The sequence below is a fragment of the Podarcis gaigeae genome (assembly GCF_964106915.1).
Source record: "Podarcis gaigeae genome assembly, chromosome: 2".
Lineage (NCBI taxonomy): Eukaryota > Metazoa > Chordata > Lepidosauria > Squamata > Lacertidae > Podarcis > Podarcis gaigeae.
In genome coordinates this window covers 68,180,696-68,196,182 of record NC_139679.1, presented here as the reverse complement: position 1 = coordinate 68,196,182, position 15,487 = coordinate 68,180,696, and the positions used below count along the sequence as shown (strand labels likewise).

At 41.8% G+C, this 15,487-nt stretch overlaps 1 protein-coding gene across 8 annotated transcripts in view; it reads left to right on the top strand.

Annotated features, from left to right (window-relative positions):
• Window positions 1–15,487, top strand: part of EBF1 (EBF transcription factor 1) — a 378,896-nt gene that overhangs the window by 231,800 nt on the left and 131,609 nt on the right. The window lies entirely within an intron of this gene.

The window sequence follows — 15,487 nt, the reverse complement described above, 5'->3', positions numbered from 1 at the left end:
CATAGGCCTTCCTCAAAATATTAAATTCAAACACATGTAATTTGCTGGGGGAAATTGTGAATTGTATGCAAAAAGCAGAGTAGGGGGATGGCATAAGGTCAAATTTCAGATTCCAAAATGTGAACTAGGCACACAATTGTTCAGCATGAAAGAAATTTTGAAAAGTGTTTGACCCAAATCACTCCCTGACTGGAATTTTCACCCAACTGCTAAAGTCAGTGATAAAAAAAATGATATGCCTCAGAATTGCATTATAACATATGCTTAAATAATAGTTGAATCTGGTTATGTTGCCAGTTGCGCCGGCAGTTGCCAGTTGCGCTGGCAAGACCTAACTCCTGATTTATATTCAGTTCAGGACATAAATGTGGCATAATCTCCCAAGTAGTGCAATTTGCATTCCAGATAAGGTTAAATTTAGAACTACACTGTTTTGTGAATTGTGTGCTAGATTAGAACATGGATCATTGAGAAACAGAATCCTGCCCCCAAATATGTATTTACTTCTTTTCCTCTTTCTGCAACTATTTCCCCTCCTTATTTCCTCTTCCCTTGTTTTAGTTAATCACAAGCAGATCAGTATGAAGGATGGGGAGTACATAAAGCAAGTGATTTCAAATTGAAATCATTATGTGGTGACAAGGGAGGGGTCCACAACTCAAACCTTCAAAATGTCACTTTGGTGTGGGTAATGCCTTTTTTGCTTTTAATTATTTATTTGCCCACTTGACTCCCCCCTGCAAAGGTTTGCTAAATTCCATAGTTGATTTGTAACACTTTAGATGGCAGGTGTGGGATTTCATATTTGAATGTTTCTACATTAAAAAAACACAACCCTTTCCTGCATACATTCAGGATGGAGGGCCGCAACTTATCTGGCATGCTAATTTTCCATGTACAGGGAATGGGGCTTCAAGAGTCTGACCTCCCACCCGCTGTCTGAAGAGGTACAGTAGGGGGAGAATGTCCCATCGTGCAAGGAGAAATGGTTGAGGTGCCAGAATATTTGCCTTTGCGCTATGTTAAATTCCACCTAATGTTTCCTTTGAGCAATGTCATAAGATTTGCAGATGCAGCAGAATGAGTACTGATGTGACAGATCTGCAGGCAGCAGATACAATTTTTAATGCTGGCCATATAAAACCAACCAACCAAAGAACCGATTCTAACTAGACAACTAGCACTTCAGGTGGAAATCCTTCCCCTTTGCCTCCAATGCAAGTTTTGTTTTTTTCAGGGACTTTAAATAAATAACAAAAACGTAGAAGTTGATCAGTCCGTTCTAGTACCTGACCCATCCCCCCCATACTCACCTAATTCTGCTACAAGTGTAAAGCCAGTGTTAACTGATCCCAATGTTCCTAGGATAAAATCCTATACACAGTTACCTGGGATTAAGTCCCATTGAGTAGACACGTGCATAGTTTTCCTGTTAGGAACTCATGCCACTTGAACAATAGTTTCTCTCTCTCTCCCCCCCCCCCGAAATAACAGGCGCTTGGACAATAGTGTCATATTACAATTAACGGTAATTCTGTTATATGCCATCACTTAATAGCATTTTTTCTAGCAAAAGTATAATACTGGCATGGCTGCTAACTCTGTGGCAGCTTGTGAACTGTGACAGACCCCCAGTTCCGTTTTTTAACGTTTATTTCGATGAATAGTGTCTAGCATCCTAAGTGGAATTAAAAAAGAAGAAGACTTCACACATTTTTGTACTCTACTACTTGAGGGGTCAAGGAAGAAAAAAAATAGTGTAAGGGAAAGTAATTAAACAGAGGCAGATTGATTGAATATTAGTGCTTTTACTGAATAAATGAGGATAAATTCCGTTAATTATGTGTCTTTTCCCCATACTAATGTGATAATAAAGTACTCTAATTCTGGAGAGGCCTGTCACCATCTCTGCTAAAGCAATACTTCCTTGGCTGCTACATAGCAGACAGTGACTATGAACCATGAAGGAAGAGGAAAGCACAGCTTGAATGCTTGCACTACTCATGTGTAGGGGGATAACATAGTCAACTTGCCTCCCTGTGTCACTGTAGAGTTAAACAATGAATCTACATTGTACTTAGTTCTAGGTCTCAGTCCTCTGGATTAGGACTTGTTTAAAGTGAATAGTGTTGGTAGTTACACCCCTTGGTTATGCAAAATGCCTCCCTCCTATGTAGTAGTAGTAGTAGTTGTTATTGTTATTATTATTATTATTATTAATTGTGTCCCATCTGCTCAACATGTATGTGTTTTTGCTGCTTATTCCTGCCAAAAAAAAACTAACCAGTAAAAGACTGCCTGGGAACAAGAAGAAGAAGAAGAAGAAGAGTTTGGATTTGATATCCCGCCTTTCACTCCCCTTCAGGAGTCTCAAAGCGGCTAACAATCTCCTTTCCCTTCCTCCCCCACAACAAACACTCTGTGAGGTGAGTGGGGCTGAGAGACTTCACAGAAGTGTGACTGGCCCAAGGTCACCCAGCAGCTGCATGTGGAGGAGCGGAGACACGAACCCGGTTCCACCAGATTATGTGACTGCCGCTCTTAACCACTACACCACACTGGCTCTCAAGCTACCATTTGTAGAAGTACGGTGTATGAATCAGAATTTTGCATAATATTTTGGGTGATGGTCAATCGAATCATAGAGTACTCTGTCCTTTAAACATAATTGACTTAACTTCATGGATTTCAGTGGGCTTACTCTTGAGTATGAGTAGCACTGGATACCACCCATTGTTTATTTATCAATCCATCCTGCCCTGTTGCTAAACTCTGGGAGTGTGTAGCAGCATTAAAAAAACAACACAATTTTGGCTCTGATTCAGAGAATTGTCCAGTCCTTCCCACTGCAGCCCTCAGCTTCTCCCCAAAGTCGGTTCCAAAGGTCTCTCCCTCCACTACCCTACCCCTTAAAATAATTTCTAGTCACACACAGGGCTACTGGATTGCTCTGCAAGTGGAAGAAAAATTACCTTCTTTTCTACTGTCCCAGCCCACTGCCTGCCACATGAAATAAAAGGTTAGCCCTTCAGAGAGAGAGAGAGAATCATTGTGAAATGAGACCCTGGGAAGCAAGATCAAATTAGGGGAAAGCAGGGCATAAATCTTACCTTACTTATTTTGTTGTGTCTTCTGTGGCAATGCTCTATCTTTGTGCGCAACATTAACATGTTGTGTGAGATCTCTTTAGATTCCTCTGAAAAACCTAAGCATTTTTGTGGGAATGTTGTCTGCTTGGAAGGGAATGACGATGTAACACTGAAACGGTCTGGGTTTCTGTGGAGTGTTGTAAATTCTGAAAATAGGGTACTGAAGAAGGTAGAAGACTGGCTGGAAGTTTAAAAAATTGATGTGCTGTGCTCCAGTGCACAGAGCACGATGAGGCCTATAGAAAAGCAACTTGAAAACTTTGGTGAAACAAGCTGTGAGTAGTTGAAGGCTGCCTCTGGGCAAGCGTAGCTTCTGCTTCAGTGATTAGGTGGGTTCTTTCCAACCGTTTCCAGCACTGAAACAAATATCGTTTATATTCACTCTAACAAGTTATAGTCTTTGTTAGAAAGTTCATAAAAATAACCTAGTCTGTTCTGCTTCTCGTTCTCCTATTATCCAAGGCCAGGTGTTAGCACTGAGATCATGTCTTGTTTAAACCACAGTTTCCAATTATATCAGAACTGGGAAACCGTGATTTAATGCCTCCTTAGCAACCTGCTTTCACTTCCTGATTAGGAAACTGAAATTGCAGTACAGTTTTCTTGTCCAGAGGTAATGTGAAATGGGCTTAAACAAGCTGGGTCCACTGAGGAGCAGAGGGAAAGTTCTGTTCTTGGGTGAATAACCACAGTTGAGATTTTTATGTCTGAACCAGGCCCAAATCTCACTGACCTCACTAAACATGCATAGGATTGGGCTGTAAGACAGAGATAGCTCTAATTGCTTCTGCTAAAGTCAACAAACAATTTGTAGGCATTGTGATGCATAACTTATGCTCTGAAGAATTATTTTCCTGTTGTGAGCGTGTTGCAAAGGATAGCTAATGCTGATTATTGATTTAAGAGACATGCACAAGCCAGCTGTGAACCTGTGGGTAAAAAAGTGGCTTTTCCTGTTTCTGTATTTGATTTTCATGTTCAATTTCATGCTGATAAATATGTGTAAGCCTTCTGTAGATCTTTGATAACCAGTGGCCATCACATAACCCCACACTCGTACGCAAAATGTTCCAATATAAAATACAGTAGTTGTAATACTGGGAGGTCTTTCAAGGAAATTAAAGGTAGTTTTAATTTCAAGTTGCTGTGTTTTCAACTATATTCCTTGAGTACTTGGTAGAATTTATTTTCCGAATGGGCATTGATCTAAATTACTTTAACCAATGATCAATGAACATAAAACACATGCATAGTCTACATGAAAAAGATGCATTGGATACCTTCAGCTTGAATAATTCAGCACTACATCTGATGGCCAGGATACACTGCATCAGTGGAAAACACCATAATGTCCTCACCATTCTTTTTTTCTTGGTTTAGAATCCAATATTCAATTCATACTCAGGAGTTCTGTAAATGGAGAACAGTATTAGGAAGTAAAAATCAAAATTACATAGCAAACCATATAATAATAAGGAAAATAGCTGAAGCATTGTCTTAGCACCAGAGGAGCAATCATTATTGAATGAAACAGCTAGGCCTAGTTCAGATGAAACAAGAAAGAGGGCTGGGTGATGGGAATTTGCTCAGATTTTGGATTATGCTTCCAGTAGTTTCATGCAATGGAGACAGGATAGATTCCTGCAGAATCCCCAAGAGATCTCCCAGAGGCAAGGAGAGCTATCTCACAGAACCACCTTCTTAGATCTCATGGTGGAAAAGTGCTGCACAGCAGTGCCCCCTGCGCCCAACACAGGGAGCTTTCAGACAGCAGCTGAATTTGGAAATGTGTCACTGTGATGTCACAAATGGATTATTGTCAGTAGGGCATTTTTAACTATCCCCCCCCAATAAGAGTAAAACTGGATTAAATGCGGAGGGGGAAATACAGGCTGGACACTGACAAACTGGAACGTGTCCAGAGGAGGGCAACCAAAATGGTCAAAGGCCTGGAAACGATGCCTTATGAGGAACGGCTAAGGGAGCTGGGCATGTTTAGCCTGGAGAAGAGGAGGTTAAGGGGTGATATGATAGCCATGTTCAACTATATAAAAGGATGTCACATAGAGGAGGGAGAAAGGTTGTTTTCTGCTGCTCCAGAGAAGCGGACACGGAGCAATGGATCCTAACTACAAGAAAGAAGATTCCACCTAAACATTAGGAAGAACTTCCTGACAGTAAGAGCTGTTCGACAGTGGAATTTGCTGCCAAGGAGTGTGGTGGAGTCTCCTTCTTTGGAGGTCTTTACGCAGAGGCTTGACAACCATATGTCAGGAGTGCTCTGATGGTGTTTTCTGCTTGGCAGGGGGTTGGACCCGATGGCCCTTGTGGTCTCTTCCAACTCTATGATTCTATGATTCTAATGCCAAAAACATTGCATGGAAATCAAGCACCACTAGGAGATGTTTCTTTTTTCTTTTCCAATGTATTTCTTATCAATAAAAACTTTGGTATGCCACAAGCAAATTTCATGCCTGTGGGACTACTTCAAGGGATGTCTATCTCCAGCAGCATGCCCCCCAATATGCTGCAGGGGGAAAGAGGGATGCACATCTTTTGGGACAATTGGAAGCCAGGAGGGCTTCTGTAATGCCAGGACATCCCAATTAATATGGGACTGTTGAGAGGTATGCAGCTGTGGTTTAGCTGCTACCCATTACAGCTTCTGGGTTAGATCAGGAAAAAGTCCAAGCCATTCATTGGCTCAATGGTAGAGAGTTTTCTCCTTGAGTCACTGACACTGCTGACGCAGGGGGTGGGGAGAGATGGTGCAGTTTCTAACCCAGTGCTTCTGTCACTGCTGTCTCCATTGGTGTTTCAGCCTTTGTAGCCCAGGCCAGACTGTGTTCATATTTTCTTTTTATGGAAGTTATCATTAAGAGCTCTAACTAACAGATCATTTATTTACCCAGAATCAAGTAATTGTCCCTAGTTCTTTTTGTTACGATACCTTGCCTGTGCTGTTGATCTAGCAACAATACTACCGTGTTTTTACACGAATGACATTCATATGCTGTGGTGAATTCCTGCTCCCCCCCCAAAGTAACTTAGAAAAGAGTGAATGTGCCATAGGACACCCTTGCAAGTAGTAATTGTGGGAATGGTTGCTTACTGCATGCTGCTTTTGTCTGAGATTTCCTTCCTACTTTCTGCTACCCATTGGCCACTGTGCTCTTTGAAGCATCCATCTTGGCTGTTTGAACCCATAACTGGAATGTGAGATGCAGCTTTCTGCCTGAAAACACAGCACACCCCTGTTGTTATACACAAAGCTGTTTTCTTCTTCTTCTGGCCTTAAAGAGTCAGAAGTCCTTTAGGGTGAGAAAGATGCAAAGCAGCCAGTGTTGCAGGCACATACCCTCTGCGAGAGAATTCCACGGAATCCAGACTCGCTTTCTTCACTAACATGTTCATAAAACTTGAAATAGGTAGCTTGCAGCTTCCCTTTTATTCTAGACAGGTTTAAGTATGCAGTTGACACTTGTACTGTGGAATCACCACATGTTTCACTGACTCTGGCAGCCTTACTGCTGTCATATATTTGCATGGATGAACCGTTCTCAAACAGTTTCTCCAATGTATTAGAACAAACGTGCTTTTCTTCAGTACCAGGAATGTAGGTTTTGCCTTCCCAGCTATCCTCCTTTCCTCCCAAAGATTGTGGCAGTGGCAAATGAAATCCTGCTTCATTTCTGAGTCCCTTTGAGTTCTGCACCAGAACAATGACAAGACTATGGCATTATCAGTGGCCCAAGTTGGAGGAAGCAAAAGCCATTCCTTGGCTCCAGCACATTCTGAATTCCCAGCATTCCACATACCTGGCTGGGCTGTGCCACATTTCAAGGAGAAGCTGACTGTGATTAAATGGATTACTCTGATGGGATCCTTCCCAGGACTGAGTATAGCAAAACTGATTATCTGTGATATGATCAGTGCTGGCTCAGGACATTTTGCTGTCTGAAGCATAACACCAAATGGTGTATCCCCTAGGGTGGCCACTTCTGTATCACTAAAAAAGAAAAAAAATGTATCACCAGGGGCGGGGGAGGACACAGATTTACATAATATTTGTATATGCTAATTCATATAAATAGATGGAAATTTGAACGTGTGTGTTTGTGTGGTGTGTACATCTTTAAAATGTGATACATCTCATCACATTGGGCAAGACTATAACTAGGTGATCTGCAAGTCTGCTCGATCTTCTGTCCAGGCATTACATATAACAGGCAATTTCAAAGACCCGCCTCTCCCTTTTAGTTATTTAATTCTGAACTGGACTTGGACCAGACAGTCTTCAAAATAGGGGATCGTTCTCAGCAGAGTAGGACACAGCACTACCATATCTCACCCCAGACTGGGAGGACCAAAACTTCTGGGAGGACCAGTTTCTGCCTTCACCTATTCCCTGCTTCCTACTCTTTGATGGGGCCAGTTCCTGGATAGCGTATTGAGACCTTTTCAAGGTCCACTGGTTTGGTTTCTTCTCACTAGTGTAAAATTTCTAGTTTCCAGTCTGCAATACTACCTTCTAATTTGGAAGGCCTTCACCCTAATAATAATTCTGTTTAGTGAAGGAAATACACTTTCTACTTGTTTAGGGGACATTATATTCAGTCTAGCACTGAAAACAACTGCTGGTTTTCTACCATAGTTCACAACTGGACAAAGTCCTGCTCCTCCCAGTTCATCCTGTTTTCTGAGTCCTGATCCCAGCAGGCAATTCTGAATCGCTACCCATTGTTTATTTACATGTTATTTTTCTGCCTGGGGAATTTTGTATTTCAATGTTACCATTGTCTGTGGCTGTTTACCCCCTGGATGCGTGTGGTTTACATGTTAGTATTTTGTATGATTAAAGAAATGGAAGGAACACAATACCCTGAGCACCCTACTCATAAACAGAGGCATCTTTAAAGACAAAAGTGCTGGAGATGTGGTGCCTTTGTTTAGAAGTAGGTTGCAGAATGTTTGGGGTTCCTTCCTTCTGCACATGATACAGAAATACTTTGCTAGCCTGTCACTGAAAAGAAACTAATCTTACTACAGAATCTGTTCTGGAAGTCCGTTTGACTTCCAAAACGTTCAAAAACCAAATCGCGGCTTCTGATTGGCTGCAGAAAGCTCATGCAGCCAATCAGAAGCCACAGAAGCCCCTTCAGACGTTCGGGTTCCAAAAAAAATGTTTGCAAACCGGAACAATCACTTCCAGGTTTGCGGCATTCAGGGCGTTCGGGAGTTTCAGGGCGTTCGGGATCCAAGGTATGACTGTATTACAACTGTAACTCCCATTTACAATGCATTTAAACATATATACTCAGAAGTCCTACTACAATCAATGGGTGTTATTCCCAGGTAAACGGATATTATGCAAGTAGCCTTTACATTTTTTAAGGTTTTTTTTTAAAGGAAACTGCCTTTAACTTTGATATTTTTGGTAGAATAAGATGAAATTTATAGACATGGTAGCCCTTTGCTGCCAAATTTTAGCAGATAAATGCTGCTACACTCTAGATAGATATATGCAGGTTTTTGTGTGCAATGGGACTTTCTTTAAGGAGAGATCCATTTACCCGTCTATGGTTTGGTTGTGTGTAGAATTTATATGAAAATCGCATATATGATTGAGGTGTCTCTGGTTAAATAATATTGGGGGGAAATCAGAGGGAAAATGACAGAAGTCTTTGAACAACACCTTTCTTTGGGTGGGCGGATGGAGTTCATTTATCCTCCACCATGACTTTGGAGGGAATTTGTATAACAACACACATCACAGAGTGTACCCTAGATAAGAAAGCTGCAACATTTAAGCATTGGTACAGTAGCTAAGGGGACGCAGGTGGCGCTGTGGGTTAAAGCCTCAGCGCCTAGGACTTGCCGATCGAAAGGTCGGCGGTTCGAATCCCTGCGGCGGGGTGCGCTCCCGCTGCTCGGTCCCAGCGCCTGCCAACCTAGCAGTTCGAAAGCACCTCCGGGTGCAAGTAGATAAATAGGGACCGCTTACCAGCGGGAAGGTAAACGGCGTTTCCGTGTGCGGCTCTGGCTCGCCAGAGCAGCGATGTCACGCTGGCCACGTGACCCGGAAGTGTCTCCGGACAGCGCTGGCCCCTGGCCTCTTAAGTGAGATGGGCGCACAACCCCAGAGTCTGGCAAGACTGGCCCGTACGGGCAGGGGTACCTTTACCTTTACCTTTACAGTAGCTAAGGAGTTATGATGAATGAAAGCGTTTGAGAGGTTTTGTTTGTTTGCTTCCTCCTCAATTGACATTAAGGTTCCTTCAGCATCCATCACAAAGCACCTTTACTGGAAATAAAAAAGGAAAGCCTTGGTGAAGTTATCGTTAATTGGAAATAGAGCGCCTGGGAATAACAGTTTTAAAGAGACAAACAGTCTGAATCTGATGTGGCTCCAGGGTTTTAGGAGCAGCCTAATTCACTTTTCCTCAGGAAAACACCGTTTTACCTTGGAAGAGTCCCAGATCTCTCTGAAGCTGCCTGATTCATTTTAGGTTTCGGAATCTGTCCAGACCCAATACACATGCCTGCTAATTACTTTATTCTGTTATACATCAATGTAATTTAAACTTTAGAATAGTGTGTTAGTTTACAATTCTGAGATTCACATTCTGCATCCACCTGTAGTTGAAAATTTCATTGAAGATATGATTTGTCCATTCAATAACCAAAAAGAAAAGAAAAAAAGTGTTACAAGAGGGATAAAACTTTGTTTTTATTGTTTGTAATTTTTTAAAAAAGGAATAAATCAGAGATGTTCGGGTCCATTTGCAAGCCTTTTCCACAATTGCTCTAAAATTAAACAGGCACCTGACCCATATGCAAAAACCCATTCCTTTGCCCCCTAAATAAAATTTTAATCAAGTTTATGTTAAAATTTTTTATCCTTTTCCCAAACTGATTGTAAAAATAAAAGTGCGAGAAAATTCACATTTAAATACATAAAGTATTTTCCTGCCCTAATATGCATATAAAAGCATATTCTGCTATGTTGTCTTTGAGGCAAAAACTACATTAGAGTACATGGGAAGTGTGAAAGCCAATAGATAAACCAAGTTCTGAGCCACACTTTAGGCCCCATCTGCATTATACATTGAAAAGTGTATCATACCACTTTAAGCACTCATGGCTTCCCACAAAGAATCCCGAGAAATGTAGTTAAGTGTGCTGAGAGTTGCTAGGTGTCTCCCATTCCCTCTCACAGAGCTACAGTGTGGTTTAACTGTCAATCCCTCTTCACTCAGGGAATTGTAGATCTGCGATGGGGAAAAGGGGTTCCTGGAGGAGTGGAAGCAGGTATGTACTCAGAATTTTTAGAGAACAAATTCATCAGGCATCCCTGCCAGAATTGCTATTAACGATTATCGCCCGCCTCTACCACACAAGTAGAAAATTTATCTATTTGTAATTAGCAAAGAGCGGGGCTTTTTTTCAGCCAGAACTCAGTTCTGGCACCTCTCAGGTGGGCGCCATTGCCCTTCTAAGAGAGCGAGGGAGGTGTTCATGGTGTGTTCCAGCACCTCTTTTTCTAGAGAAATAGCACTGGCCAAGGGAAAGACAGACAAGCAGACACATCTGTTCTATGAACTATACCAATTCCTATTCCCCAATCCACACACTATCTCTAAATCTAGTCTGTTTCCACACGTTCAGCCTACGCTGGAGATGTTGCTTTTCACTTGTTTTATTTAATGTCACTTTTCTAGTCAAACTACTTGCAGTAGGTTTTTTTTTTGTAAAGCAGAAGAAGCCTGGAATTTTGCAAAATGAAATGAAAAGGTATCCATTTTTAAAATTTATTTTTTTGCAAATAACCTCCTTGGCCAATTAGCCAACACGTTTGCCCCTAACCTTCATGCATGCCTTATACTAGCTAGCACGATCAATCTTTTCCTCCATTTGCGGAGCTTGTTGAAAACACACTCTTGACTGTGAGTAAAGATATTTTTAACTATTACATCCACCTCCCCTTCTTGGTAATCTATTCCTTTAGGGAAGGGCAGGCCAAACTGGTCAGCTGCTTGGCTCCTACATTCTGGAAAACTCCGAAGAATTCTCCAGCAAGCCTCTGGGGCAAAGCAAACTTTTCCCCAAAGAATAAGGGCTTCTGAGAGACTTTGCCACATAAGGGCCTGTCGGAGGCTCTGAGCAGGCATCAGTTGACAGGGAAATCTTTGCCTCCCAACAGATGGCCAGGCTTTTCATTTCAGCAGGCAGGAGACCGAGCTCAGGATTCTGCCAGCATTCCACGCGGCAGGGCCAGCTTAGGGCAAGAGGGATTTAATGTCCATGCCCTTCATAGCTGGCGAGCTAAACGATGAGCTGCTGACAGGAGAGCCATCGAGTGCTCATCCTCAAAATGTAAGATCCCGAACTTCTCTCTCCCCCCCCCCAGCCCCGGCCGCATTTCATTTTTCTTTGGTAGAATTAAAGTCCTCTTTGCTGGCCTCTCAGAATCCATTTTGGCACAAATACAAACCACCTTTTGGTGGCAAGCAGTTGTCTGGATTTGAGATGCCATTATTTGTGCTGACAGTTCTTTCTGCACATTCAAAGTCACAGCTGGCCATTAGAGGCTTAGAAAGCCCTTCTCTCCCCCCCCCGCCCCCCCGGTCTGCAAACACCAGCTAGTGCCAGTTTACTGATATTGGATATCAGGCTGCACTTGACGGGACAATGCAGTAACTTATGTCTGTCTTTAATTTAGTGTAAACAAACAGAGCCCTTCCAGCCCTCCTTTCATCTATGCTGGGGCTACTTTGCATGTGTTTATAACACACAATCTGGAGTAGACACATTTACATGTGTGGTGTGTGTATATATATATCATTTTCAAAACATATTGGCTATATTCTCATCATTAAACTAATCAACCCATACGTGAAGATTTAACAACTACCCCAAACATTTCATGGTCTTCCCTAGTTATGCTAGAATTTCATGTATTTATGGTTGTGTTTTGGTCGAGACCTCCTTCTGGTTTATTTTCTTAAGTTGAGGTGTCCTCCCCCCCACTATTAAGAAAGTAGCCCATAATCTGTGGCCAGCTGTTCCTCAATCTCTAATGGTGAAAAACAGGGAAATATTTTTTCGTCAGGTTTTTATCTCTTTGCTTTATAAAACACAGCATTGTTTCTTGGCAAACTGTGCCAGGGACACGAGACTGCTCCGCTGATTTGTGCATAGTGGGGAACTCAAAGTATCCTGCATTTAAGCCTTTTGTGTACTGCTATTTCTGTAAGCAAAGCTAAATTTCTTCTTCACTTTTCCTTTCTGGGTGTAGGTAATTTGCCTAACTGTGTATTAATCAACACCCAAGCTGTAATCAGAAATTGGATTCAGCTGACAGCAATTTACAGACTGATTGGAGGTGTGCATTATTAGCACCAGAGTCTTTAGGGTATTTCTCATTTGTTTATGGAAAGGAGTTAGGACACTGAAGTTGTTGGGCAAATCTGTGGCATCCTGTGGGTTTGGGAAGAAACCTTGCAACAGGTTTGTCCTAATACCAGGAAGCAGCAGGAGTGTCAGGAGAGCTTCGGAAGCTGTACTTATTTGTGAACAACTCAGCATAGCAGCTAAGAGCTGCTACATAGGTAAGACAGGCTCCAGCTAGTTTCCACTGAGCTATGGAGGGAGCCATACCCAGGGTAGTGAGTTTCTATTACAGAATAAGCATGTCTCCATACAAAATCAAGTGCCTCTCTCATTTCCCCAGCCCTTGAGCTGATCCTCTATAGGCCATATACGTTTGGCTTAGTTGTTCCTAGGGCACCGCTTCATCCCTACAGATGGCACTAAGTAGATGAGGGGCCTCCCACTTGAGGCAAGTAGTGTAGGAAAGTATGTGGGGTCCCCCCTTCTCTTTGCTTTGAGTGGCAGCTAGCTTCTCCCTCTGTGTTGTTCTATAGGCCTCGGCCAAAAGGATGTTTCATGGGAGTAATAGGAAAGGGATATTTGTGTTCATGCTGGTATTTATAATTACCCATGAGTGTTTGTGGCTGGAGCTTGCCGAATCACCTTTTTAATACATATTAGTAGCATCCCTTTCCCTCCCCAGACAAAAATATAAACTGAATTATGCAACATGTTGTATTCTTTTGTTAGAATTAATTACAGATTAAAGTTTAGCTTTTAAAGCAGCATGATGACAACATTGAAAAGAGTGCTCTGTGAGCAAAGCATTGTATTGCTGTATAAAGTAACCATCAAAGTTTGTTGATGGCCTCTGATTTGAAATATGTATGTGGTTTGTACTGTATATAGATATTGTTGTAAACTACTTCAGTACTTTTTATATAGCGATATATATACAGTATACAGTAGCACCTCAGCTTACATTACCCTCGGGTAACATAAACATTGGGTTGCGAAAGCTGCAAACCCGGAAGTGTTTCGCCACTTGTGCATGCACAGAAGCGGTCCCTCCAGTTGTGGAAACCTCGGGATCCGGCCAGAGCTCCGGAACGGATCCCATCTGCAACCGGAGGTACCACTGTGTGTGTGTGTGTGTGTGTGTGTGTGTAAAACAACAACAATAAATACAAACAAGCAACACTTAGTAGATCTGGTGAAATATTTTTGATATGCTTTATAATTTTCTGCTAGTTTGGGAAAAACTTCAGTAATGACCCTTAGAATGTAACCTGTACTGAAATACTGTAATTTTTTTTAATGGTGAATCGATTGATTTATCAGTTAAATGCAAGGCTGCTGATTGACTACAACTTTTAATAAGTTGACCGCTCTAATTGCTGGCAAATTTAGTGAAAGAGGACTTCATCCTAGCTAGCACATTTTTTCTTTTGTTTGACAAGCGTCCATAGTAAGAACGCCTATTTAAGGCATCAAAGACCACCCAACTGCATCTATATAATGGTATCTCCCCCATTTATTTAAGTATGTTTTCCTGTTGTGTATTAATTTCCATTCATTACTGTAGTATGGAGGTAGGGTGAGTGAACAATCTTGTTTCTGCTGTGGGCTCATTCCATTACAGGTCATGGCAGGGTGAGAGTGGGTGGAGCTAGTGATGACTATAGGCAGAGCCAGAGACAGAAGTATACTGGAATAACTAAAATAAATAAAGGTCACCGGCTTCAATTTTCACAATGGCTACCACATATTAGAATACCCAATTTTTGCATGTGTCCCCAGAAGTGAAGCCTACTGGGTTTGATGAGGTTACTCTCAAATATACAGAGGCTTTAAAAAAGAAGAAGAAATACAACAGATCAACACAGCTATTGTTCTAGTGACAGTGCTTTCTGACTTTTGTGTGTCCCCCCCCCCACTTGTGCGGGTGTGTTGCAGCTGCCTACCAGTCTGTTTTCAGATAGTTTCAGTGCAGGGGTGAGAACATCTCCCCTAAGACATACGACAAGAAAAAACAAGTAAACCAAGAACAACATCAACTTCTTCATACCACAGAGGGGAGGAAAACAGTTTATAAAGCCAGAATAACTAGTAAGGAGACAAAATGGGAGGCAGAAATTCTGATAGGAGTTGGGGGTTTAGGATTTAGTGCTTAGGAGTTGTTAAAGCCTGGAAGTTGACATCTTTCATTGTTATTGCCAGTGACTGCCATCTCATCTCCATATTCCTCATACTTTTAAAATGCACTGAAAGGATATTACGATTGAATAATACTAACAACACTAGTATCATTACTAGGGCCATTTTTCTATTAAGTAAAATGCATAATGATGGTAGCAGCAGCAGTTTTGCAACCCAAGATGCAGGGCCACAGGTGAGAGAAGCAATGAAGCTGCAAGCTTACCTTGAGAGAACATTTAGTGTTTAACGCCTTAGCTGAAATCACACGCGCTCCCTGTACAGTATTACATGCACGAATGTTTTTCATCATAAACACATTTTGGAATTCTGTAAATTATAGCATGTGGGAGCCAGAATTGTGACAGTGAAAAATATGCCAATTTGTCGTCCCCAAATGCATAACTGTTTCAAGTAGTAGGGAAATATGATCATTTCCGGAATTCTGTAGTTGTGACTGCCAGCCATCAGACTCCATGGAAATGGTGGCTTCATTTTCTCCTCTGTACCCTTGTTGTGTGATGAAAGTTTCAAGCGGCATGTTTTAGAAGACAGATAATGACTTTGCTTTTTGGCGGAATAATTTTGTGTTAAGTTTATGCCTATTTTTTCGGCTCATTGGTCTGGTGTGTTAGAACTGTGAGAGGACAGTCTTTATCCATGTGGTACATGTGGACAGACAATTTTATATAAATTGTTTGCTGGGTGAGCAAGGGGTGTATTGGGGCAACTTGTCAACAACTGGTATACTCAACACGATATCCTTTTTC